Source organism: Eriocheir sinensis, unplaced genomic scaffold (genome assembly GCF_024679095.1).
Source record: "Eriocheir sinensis breed Jianghai 21 unplaced genomic scaffold, ASM2467909v1 Scaffold1358, whole genome shotgun sequence".
NCBI lineage: Eukaryota > Metazoa > Arthropoda > Malacostraca > Decapoda > Varunidae > Eriocheir > Eriocheir sinensis.
In genome coordinates this window covers 60,778-72,171 of record NW_026110693.1, presented here as the reverse complement: position 1 = coordinate 72,171, position 11,394 = coordinate 60,778, and the positions used below count along the sequence as shown (strand labels likewise).

At 40.7% G+C, this 11,394-nt stretch overlaps 1 long non-coding RNA gene across 1 annotated transcript; it reads left to right on the top strand.

Moving 5' to 3' along the window:
• The first annotated feature begins 1,346 nt into the window (after positions 1–1,346).
• Positions 1,347–5,184, top strand: LOC126989879 (uncharacterized). Its single transcript, XR_007743820.1, has 4 exons — positions 1,347–1,786; positions 3,860–3,956; positions 4,318–4,649; positions 5,156–5,184. It is a non-coding gene; the product is annotated as an uncharacterized LOC126989879 (long non-coding RNA).
• The last annotated feature ends 6,210 nt before the right edge of the window (positions 5,185–11,394 follow it).

The window sequence follows — 11,394 nt, the reverse complement described above, 5'->3', positions numbered from 1 at the left end:
GGAGTGATCAACGTTGCTGAGCTTGTTCAGGTACAGTCGACGATAGAGAGTAGTGTCACGGTTTTCAGAATGTTTAGCCTGGTGGCGGTATCTGGCTACTATACCACGGTGACGCATTCACTGGCGATGTTAGTGACGTGTTTTAGTGTGTACCGTGTGTGTGTGACCGTGAAATTATAATATTGTATAATATTATATTATATTAAAATATAATGTAGTTAAAAATATACCGGATTACATGAATTCAATTTAGAAATGCGATAATGAATGTCTTCTACATGATGATGATGATGATGATGACGAGGTAAAACATATCACAAACAATCTGAAACACTTTTTCTTATTAGACTTTGAAAATACCGTGTGCAATGCTGTCCTTCACAGAGGCAGGCAGTGACTAATGCTCCTTACCATCAAACAGCAAATAGGCTTGAGGGTCTGTTTAACTCGCAGCCTTAATTCCCGTCACTATAAAGCCTCAAAGACAATTCAGATAATCAAAAATCTAAAATTATTTCTCCGTGATGATTACGTATTATCTAAGTATAAATACGTGTGTGTGTGTGTGTGTGTGTGTGTTGAGCTCGGCACGTCGCTGACTAGCTGACCCCTTGTCGCTGATGGACATGACATTGTGTCCCGTCCCCACCCAGCATCTCGCCCTCTCTCTCTTATTTTTTTAAGTATTAAAAATTATACGTTTCCACAGCCACTGACGTGACAGCTCAACTGCAGTGCCTGCGGACATAAGGGCTTTAATAGAATACCGCTACTCCAGCCGTCAAGGCCCGCGGTCGACGACGCCATCATGTGAACGTTTATAGCCTATTATTACGTATAAAAAAAATTATAAAGAACAAGATCTCGGCTGTCAGGGATTTTTTTGTATTTAGTTAAAAGGCATAACAATCTCCCCTAATAAGTGCAATATATTTTTAAATGTATCATAGTTTGATAAACAACTTAGAGTTGCTCTTGACTAAATTTGAACGAAACTAAAAGCTCGTGTCAAAATGTAGCGACAGAGCCTAAAGAAAAAATATTTATTAAGCGTTAGCGACGGACACTTCTGATAAATATCTATCTTAAAATTATGTAGAGTGCACCTGTGACCACCGATCACCATAACAGTACGGTTTCGATAGGACATAATAATTTTCATGTCACGTGGAGGGGTTGCCAGATGTCGCTTTCTGAACGAAACTTACTGGACAATGTGTCACTACTCTATAGCCGACTGTACTTAAAGACTTGTATCATGTCTCTAGTCTCCCCGCAGTCGTCTCTTTTCCAACGTGAAGAGGTTGAGTCGCTCGAGTCGTTCTTCATAGGGTTTCGTCCTCAGTGATGGTATCATCTTCGTGGCGCGGCGCTGTACTCTCTCAAGTAATTCAATGTCTTTCCTGTAATTAGGAGACCAGAATTGCACGGCGTATTCCAGGTGGGGCCTTACCAGCGAATTATACGAGACCGAGATTGGACAAGTTAGGAAAGTTTTGTCCCTTGGTTCAAAGTTTTCCCACGGGGGTAGGCGTATGACATCACCGATGTCTTTGAGGAGCCTCGCGGTGACCGGCGAGGGAGAAGAAAGGCGTGCAGCTTTGCATGTGCCTTGGCCAGGCCGCGATATTTTTTTTCCTGCCTGGTTCCGTACACTCGAGCAAATGTCTACATTTGGCAACACTGTCGCGGGAGCGGAGGCCGGTGGGGGAGACGGCGCGCGCCGCGCCGTCATCAGCTGACGACAACAGTGGGAAGACGGAAGAGGCTGAGTGAGAGAGCTCTGGTAAGTAATTGTTTTTAATAGAGAAGCAGACGTTAGTGAGCCGATACGCGTTGACACAATACACAAAATATGACAGACTAATAGTTAACACAATCCTGGGTACGGCCAACACCTGACCACGGTGAGACGAGAATGTGTGTGTGTGTGTGTGTGTGTGTGTGTGTGTGTGTACACAAGACGCAAGATATAACAGTTTAATAGTGAACACAAACCTGAGCACGGCCAACACCTGACCACGGTGAGACGAGAATGTGTGTGTGTGTGTGTGTGTGTGTGTGTGTGTGTGTGTGTGTGTGTGTACACAAGACGCAAGATATAACAGTTTAATAGTGAACACAAACCTGAGCACGGCCAACACCTGACCACGGTGAGACGAGAATGTGTGTGTGTGTGTGTGTGTGTGTGTGTGTGTGTGTGTGTGTACACAAGACGCAAAATATAACAGTTTAATAGTGAACACAAACCTGAGCACGTCCAACACCTGACCACGGTGAGACGAGAATGTGTGTGTGTGTGTGTGTGTGTGTGTGTGTGTGTGTGTGTGTGTGTACACAAGACGCAAGGTATAACAGTTTAATAGTGAACACAAACCTGAGCACGGTCAACACCTGACAACACGGTGAGATAAGAATGTGTGTGTGTGTGTGTGTGTGTGTGTGTGTGTGTGTGTGTGTGTGTGTGTGTGTGCAAGACGCAAGGTTTAACAGTTTAATAGTGAACACAAATCTGAGCACGGCCAACACCTGACAACACGGTGAGATAAGAATGTGTGTGTGTGTGTGTGTGTGTGTGTGTGCAAGACGCAAGGTTTAACAGTTTAATAGTGAACACAAATCTGAGCACGGCCAACACCTGACAACACGGTGAGATAAGAATGTGTGTGTGTGTGTGTGTGTGTGTGTGTGTGTGTGTGTGTGTACACGACGCAAGGTATAACAGTTTAATAGTGAACACAAATCTGAGCACGGCCAACACCTGACAACACGGTGAGATAAGAATGTGTGTGTGTGTGTGTGTGTGTGTGTGTGTGTGTGTGTGTGTGTGTGTGTGTGTGTGTGTGTGTGTGTACAAGACGCAAGGTATAACAGTTTAATAGTGAACACAAACCTGAGCACGGCCAACACCTGACAACACGGTGAGATAAGAATGTGTGTGTGTGTGTGTGTGTGTGTGTGTGTGTGTGTGTGTGTGTGTGTGTGTACACAAGACGCAATGTATAACAGTTTAATAGTGAACACAAACCTGAGCACGGCCAACACCTGACAACACGGTGAGATAAGAATGTGTGTGTGTGTGTGTGTGTGTGTGTGTGTGTGTGTGTGTGTACAAGACGCAAGGTATAATAGTTAACACAAACCTGAGCACGGCCAACACCTGACAACACGGTGAGATAAGAATGTGTGTGTGTGTGTGTGTGTGTGTGTGTGTGTGTGTGTGTGTGTGTGTGTGTGTGTACAAAAGACGCAATGTATAACAGATTAATAGTGAACACAAACCTGAGCACGGCCAACACCTGACAACACGGTGATATAAGAATGTGTGTGTGTGTGTGTGTGTGTGTGTGTGTGTGTGTGTGTGTGTGTGTGTGCAAGACGCAAGGTATAACAGTTTAATAGTGAACACAAACCTGAGCACGGCCAACACCTGACAACACGGTGAGATAAGAATGTGTGTGTGTGTGTGTGTGTGTGTGTGTGTGTGTGTGTGTGTGTGTGTGTGTGCAAGACGCATGGTATAACAGTTTAATAGTGAACACAAACCTGAGCACGGCCAACACCTGACAACACGGTTAGACGAGAATGTGTGTGTGTGTGTGTGTGTGTGTGTGTGTGTGTGTGTGTACACCAGACACAAGCTATAACAGTCTAATAATGAACACAAGCCTGATGATGGCCAACACCTGAAAACACGGGGAGACGAATGTTTTTTTTTTTTTTTTTTTTTTTTTTTTTTACCTTTATGAAGTTCGTTTTGTTCTGCAATAGTAAGAAAAAGTTTCACTTAACCTTTACAGGAGTCAGAATTAAAACATGAGGCCGCATATTTATTTATATATTATTATTATTTTTTCAGTGGATGTATACAGCCAATAATGGACAGTGGCAACATAAAGATTTGTTCAGAGTCACACTGCAGCATTGGACTCCTTCATGATGTACGACAACTTAGTGTAAGTAGAAGAAAATTAAAATGTCGCCGTACAGTACAGTTTTTTTTACTCTTCTTTAGCTCATTGATATTTTTTCCTTTACCCTTTAATAATACTCTTTATAACTAGTACGTTAAATAATAGTTTTCTGCATGGACATTACTGCACATATTGTGCTTTACTGCAAACAAAATAGGTAATGGAAGCAGGAGTGCAGTCATTACAATATAGTTGACTATTTCATAGATGGAGTACATAGAGTGTAAGTGAATATGTTATATAGCAGTCTGCAATGGAGAGTCTCTGAGCCACTGTATGTGTGTCATCTAAGGAATAAGCTGCTTTGTTAACTGATCTTTGTCACTGTTATTGTTCTTTCTAGGCACTGTTACCGGAGGGATACCAGTACACAGTGTGCGAATACGCAGGTACAACTGAAGGCACAAATGCTGTTCTACGATTACATGTCACAACTGAGGCCATCGCCCGTACGTGGATAAAAGAGTTTCAAGGAAAAACTAAAACTACTCTACGAACTCTATCCAAGCATAAAGTGACTGGTCAGAAAAGAGTCTTCCAGATGCATCTACGGTGTCACCACAACACCAAACCCAGGAGTAACACGGCCGATTCAAGACATGGATCAAAAAACACAGATTGTCCAGCCACCGTGAGTGTGATCGTGAAGCAAACAAATACTAAGCGAAAGAGCAGGTAAGTTAGTTGTCAGCTGTCGTCACTAGTTACTTTTAATTAGCTACCTGTAAATATATTGTCATTTAGCTAGCAAAGCTGGTGAAATACTTTAGTCTCCACTTTTTAGAATTTTGAGCGTTTTTTCTAGAGGTTAGGTTAAGCAGAGATTTGTGATGTCACCATGATTATTATTATTTTTGATGGAAGGTGATGAAACATTGCTGTTTGCAGGCTTCTTCAGAGGAATGTTCCTTCCCCTGAAGAAGCCTACCAAGGCGAAACTAGTCGGGAATAAACACTCGTTCCCCAGCCCGTGTTTCCTTCATCACCTTCCATCACTGGTCATAATGTCTTTACATTATTATTATTATTATTTTTTTTTTTCATGGGTAAGGTAACAAGTAAGATTAAGATGATAATCATGAAGAGGGCGGAAGGCATGAAGGTATGCCTCTGGTAACAAATCTTAAGGTGTTTAATTTACATCTTTTCTAATATTTTTTTATTTACGTCCCTTCCGCCAGATCAACTGATACCCATGCAACTGCCCTCCTATGGAGGTGAGACTGAACTTCACTCACAATCATCCAGTCCAGAGTGCCAGTGCACTGAAACACAGAGATGTTAGTGACGAGGTAAAGGATATTTTCATCAACCTCTACAAGTCTCTGCATTCACCATCAACTGCACTTCATACATACAAGTATGATCTGTTTGAAGAATATGGAGACGAATTTGCACACATCTCAGCAGACAGAGCTAAATGTCCAGACTTGCAGTGGTGCTACAGGTAATTTCACTTTTGAATGTTCTTCGAAGGATGATTTTGTCTATAGCTGTGATCGAAAACATCCAGTTTTATTAATAATGTTAATACTTTTAGTGCTTAGTGTTAAATAAATTGTGATAACATTCAAATAGGGTTATCATTATTTATTTAAGGAAATGGGGGTTCAGGGAATTATTAAGGGCTCTTTCAACTGGACTTGAGACAAAACATTCCTGTCATATTTTATAATTTTGCCTCAGTTCAATGAGGTGTTCCCATAATTGTTTAACCGATTTTCCGTTCGTGCTCTAATTTCATCCTTTTATTCTGCTAAGTGCCTTCCTTCCTTCTTTTTACAGTCAAGGTGTGTGGGGGGTTTCATCTGGCAACTTATAGCGCTTGCGCTCGTCCCACTCTGCCTTCTCCATTATGTTATATAATAATAATAATAATAATAATAATAATAATAATAATAATAATAATAATAATAATAGGCTAATTCAAAATGTGTGGGTGTCTGTTGTTATGTTGGAAAGTCAACTAGTGATAAAATTCATAGACGATTAGCTATATGATAGATTCCTCAGAAGAGATGTGTGTACTGTGTGTATAAGTATATAAGTAATGTTAACCAAGATGATATAGATAATATAATGTGCTATACATCAGTAGTCATATAACACTATTGGTGAAGCAAAAAAAGTGGTAGGCAATGTTATAATAAAATTATATATTAAACGGCGAAGTGGGAGGTAGGAATAATATTTTGGGGGTAACAGGGGGCACTGTAGCTGTGCATGAGTATAAGATGTCTATGAAAGGGTAAATAATGAGAGGGACGACAGAAAGAGCAAGTGTTACAAAAGAGGGAGGAGAAGGGTATGTTCTAGAAAATATATTAAAGCGTTTAAGGAATAGAAGTGAGCCTCAGAAAGGATATTTGCTAAGAATAGAAGGTAGTGAGGAGTGAAGTACCTTCTGTACACACATTTCTGCTGAGGAAGCCATCATATAGCGCAGGGGTTCATAACAGAGGGTATCTATACCCCTTGGGGGTATGAGAACCACATGCTGGGGGCATGGGACTTGATCTCTGGATAATTGTAAATACTCATTATTTATTTACATTTTACATTTGGTAAATAAATATCTTCTATATAAATAAATGAGACGCGTTTGTTTGTTTGTTTGTCTGTTTAGTAGGATCTGCAGCGCAGACGGTGAGTCGCAGACCCCAGAAACCATAATTATATATTCTTAATCATGGGGATCACCATAGGCCATGTTCTTTTTTTTTTTTTTTTTTTTTTTTGTCGCAGACCACCAAACGCATATATGGTTATAGTAACAGACCTCACAAACAATATATATATTCTTAATTTGCACAGCATGGGGATTAACACTAGGCCATGTTGTTTAAGAAAAATAATTCCCCGAGGGGGGATGGAATTTTTTTTTTAGTCGTAGACCCCCAAATCCTTATATGGTTGTAATGTACACATCATGGGGATGAACATAGGCTATGATGTTATATAAAATTTCCCCCCCCCAGAGGAGCACAAATATTGTTTCTCTCCCCTGGGGGGTCAAAAATATTTGAATCACATCCCAAAACCCACATATAAATGTTTTTAATGTATACATCGTGGGAATGAAAGAAGGCTATGTTGTTTCTCATGTAAAGAGACGTCCCCAGAGTGTTTTTTTTTTTCCACAGACCGCAGTCATCTATTTTAGCTACACATCATATCAATGAACATACTGTTTTTTTTTTCTTTTTTCTTTTTTAACTACACATGGGTTTTGTGGTCTGATAACTTCAGTCTGGGCCACAAAGCGGTACACTTATCAGAGAGAGAGAGAGAGAGAGAGAGAGAGAGAGAGAGAGAGAGAGAGAGAGAGAGATTTACATAGATTTACATAGAAAATCAGACCACACAGACCCCATGGTCCAGACTTGGTGGTCTGTCCTTAAACCTAAGTGATTTTACATTAATCAGAAGACTCCAAAACGTTGCATTTCTACTCTAGTTGATATTAAGTTGAAGGAAGTGACGGTCGAGCTTATTTTTGAAGGAGTCAATCGTGTTACACTGGACCACTGATGGTGGGAGCTTATTCCATTCTCGCATTACAACGTTGGTGAAGAAAAATTTGCAGTCTGAATTTACTTGTTCACATCTGAGTTTTACGCCATTGTTCCTCGTGCGCAAAGTGTCATCGATCATAAACAATGTTGATCTGTCTACATTCGTGAAACCATTAAGTATTTTAAAACATTCGATCAGTTTTCCACGGAGGCGACGTTTCTCAAGAGAGAACATGTTAAGGGTAGAAAGCCTTTCTTCGTAGGATTTGTTGCGCAAGGAAGGGATAATTTTCGTTGCCCGACGCTGAACACCTTCTAATTTAGCAATATCCTTTGCATGTTGGGGAGACCAAAACTGTACCGCATATTCCAAGTGTGGTCTGACTAAACTGTTGTATATCGTGAGTATTAAATCTTTATTCTTAAATTAAAAGTTTCTTTTAATGAAGCCCAACATTCTGTTCGCTTTATTTGCTGCATCGATGCATTGCTGTGAGAATTTGAGGTTTGACGCTATTTTGACCCCCAAGTCCTTGACGCATTGAACGCTTTTGAGTTTAACGCCGCGCATTTCGTAATCAAACTTCTTATTCCTCGTTCCAACTTGAAGGACCTGGCACTTGTCTACGTTAAAGGGCATCTCCCATCTATCCGACCAAGTTGAAATTTTGTGCAAATCCTCTTGGAGGCTTTGCCTGTCTTCGTCAGTGAGAACCGAGTTACCAATCTTTGTGTCGTCTGCAAATTTACTAATGCGGTTATTGAGTCCAACATCCACGTCGTTGATGTAAATAATGAAGAGCACTGGGCCAAGAACTGAGCCCTGAGGACGCCACTAGTGACCGGCGCCCACTCTGAGTTAAATCCGTCAATCACTACTCTTTTGTTGTCTGCTCAACCAATTCGCGATCCATTGGTTTACCTGACCGTCAATACCTATTTGCTTTAATCTGTTAAGTAATTTATGATGCGGGACTTTATCAAATGATTTCTGGAAATCAATATAGACTACGTCCAGTGATTTGGTTACGTCATAAACAGTGAAGAGGTCGTTATAAAAGGTTAATAGATTTGATAGGCAGGATCTTTTGTTTCGGAAGCCATGTTGTGAGTCCCCAATTAATGAGTGGCTTTCAAGGTAACTCACAATTTTGTCTCTAATTATGCCCTCAAGTAGCTTACCTACAACCGAAGTTAGACTAATGGGCCTGTAATTACCTGGTACTTTTTTGTCTCCTATCTTAAAAATCGGTGTCACGTTAGCCTTTTTCCAATCTGAAGGGACAATGCCTTGTCGCAAGGACATATTGAATACGGTTGTGAGGGAGGAGAGTATTTCGCACTTTGTTTCTTTCAGTTGAGGGCTTTAAGGACTTCATCGGGTTTTATTTCAAAGTTAGACAATGCATGCTCGGGATTTACATTAGTACTGGTGTTGGTGGTGGTGGGAGGACTGTTATTATTAAACACCGAGGAAAAGTAATTATTTAATGGGTTTGCAACGTGTTGGCTGTCAGTCACTAGTGCACCGTCGCTGTCTGTTAAAGGTCCAATTCCACTTCTGATCGCCTTTCTGTTGTTTATGTAACTGAAGAAGGATTTCGGATTATTTTTACAGTTGGCTGCAATATTTTCTTCATATCTACGCTTTGCCTGATGCACTAATCTTTTTACTCGTCGCCTTGCATCATTGTAAAGTCTAATGTTTTCGGGCGTGCTTTGGTCTTTCTTTAACCTGTAAGACAATTTTCTCTCCTTGACTGAGTGTTTAATTTCGCTATTAAACCAAGGTGGACTTTTATTAGTGTTAATTCGCTTCTCGCACAAGGGGACAAATGTGTCCTGCTGAGTGAGTAAGTGATTTTTAAAGTTTAGCCAGGCGTCCTCTGCATTGCCGTCATCTGATAGTTGCATGTCTATTAGTTTTCGTCGGATTTCTACGAAGTTGGCTCTTTTGAAATTGGGCACCTTAACTTTATTTTCAGTCACCGATGTTTGAGCTCTAATGTCAACGCGCACTAGTTTATGATCGCAGGAACCGAGGTGTTCTCCTACCGTGACATTACTGACTAGGTTATCTTGGGTCGCTATAACAAGGTCAAGTATGTTATTTTGTCGAGTTGGCTCAGAAACCATTTGGCTTAGATAATTTTCTTCTAGAAATTCGATCATTTCGATCATTCTATGTGACTCGCCTTCTGTACCTGACTCCAGAGAGAGAGAGAGAGAGAGAGAGAGAGAGAGAGAGAGAGAGAGAGTTTAATTAAGTGTCATGAATTTAACGTAAAGGTGTAATTTTCTTTTTAAGCTGTGTGATAATGTCTTTGCCTATGGTCATCTTATCGTGGGATGCTCCTGAGTCGGGAATCCAGACAATTTCCTACTAAGGAATGATGGAAAATCCCACAATGTTGTGTACCCTGACTCTTTACAATAGATCACGTGAAAGTCAGTTACCCCAATAAAACATGACATGTGAACATGCTTACACCCTTCCTTATCTATTTAAACTGTAACCCGGGCGAAGCCGCTATCGCTGCTAGGATAAAACTATTAATGCTTTTGGTTTTCTTGTATGTTCTCTTCCTAGCTATTCATACCTAAAATATGCATTAAACTAAGTATATTAAGTTATATTGTCAACAAATACGGCATAAGTGGACTTAAGCAAAGGGGGTAGGGAATCATATTGGGCAATTCACTGGGGGTCTGGAGTCATCAAAAAGTTAAGGACCCCTGAATTCTAGCGAAACGTCCTGGAATTTCACCCCAGTATCATCTGTCGACAATTATGCCCCAGCTTATTGACCCTGATACCCTACTCCAGTGAATGCTAAGGGAAACCTGTATTCTAGTGCTGTTTGTGTGTGTCAGGTTATACTATGACATATTAAAGAAGAATTATGGAGAACCTGATGGTGAGGAGATGATGCACCACCTTCAAAGATACTGGACTCCTACAACACCACAGACAATAAGACAGCCAAATTGTTACGTATTGGTAACGATTTTTGCATTGCACTTTGCTCACCTCTCATGAAACGAGTACATTCGTATGAGAGACAAAGTAGTGAACTTGTGTTTGTAGATACTTCGGGAGGAGTAGATCGCCATGGGTGCAGAGTTTTTCTAATAATGACACACAGTGCAGTAGGAGGGTTACCATTGGGAGTGCTGATAACTTCATCTGAATCAGAAAATATTTTGACAGCAGGATTCCAGTTGCTTAAAGATCTTTTTCCACCTGAAGCGTTCTTTGGCAGGCATGAGAAGGGACCTGAAATAATCATGACTGACGATGCAGAGGCTGAGCGCAAAGCCTTGGGTAAAGTGTATCCGGATTCAACACTGCTTCTCTGTTCATTCCACATTCTTCAGGCATTGTGGCGTTTCCTTTGGGATGCTAAGCACAAAGTTCAAAAGGAAGATAGTCCCTATATTCTTAAGGCTGTGAAAGAAATGTTGTATGCCAAAACAGAAGCAGACCTTGACAAATACTATAATGAGCTCTGTAGAGATGAAAAAACACAAAAGTATGACTGTCTTGTAACTCACTTGAGGCGCCTCTACCAAAGACGAACTGAGTGGGGACATTGTTTCAGAGTAAACCTTCCTGACAGAGGAAATAACACAAATAACTACTGCGAAGCAGCAATGAGAGTGATGAAAGACAAAATTTTCTATAGAACAAAAGCATTTAATGTGGTGCAACTAGTTGACTTCCTCTTTACTCGATTAGAAAAAGTCTATGAACAGAAACTGTTGGATGTGGCAAACAACAGGTGGAAGAATTCACTGACATCACGTTATGTATCAGTTACAAAATGGGATCTACCAAAAAACAAAATCACACAAGTTAGTTCACATGCATATGTAGTGCCATCTCAAAGCAAACCTGACATGAC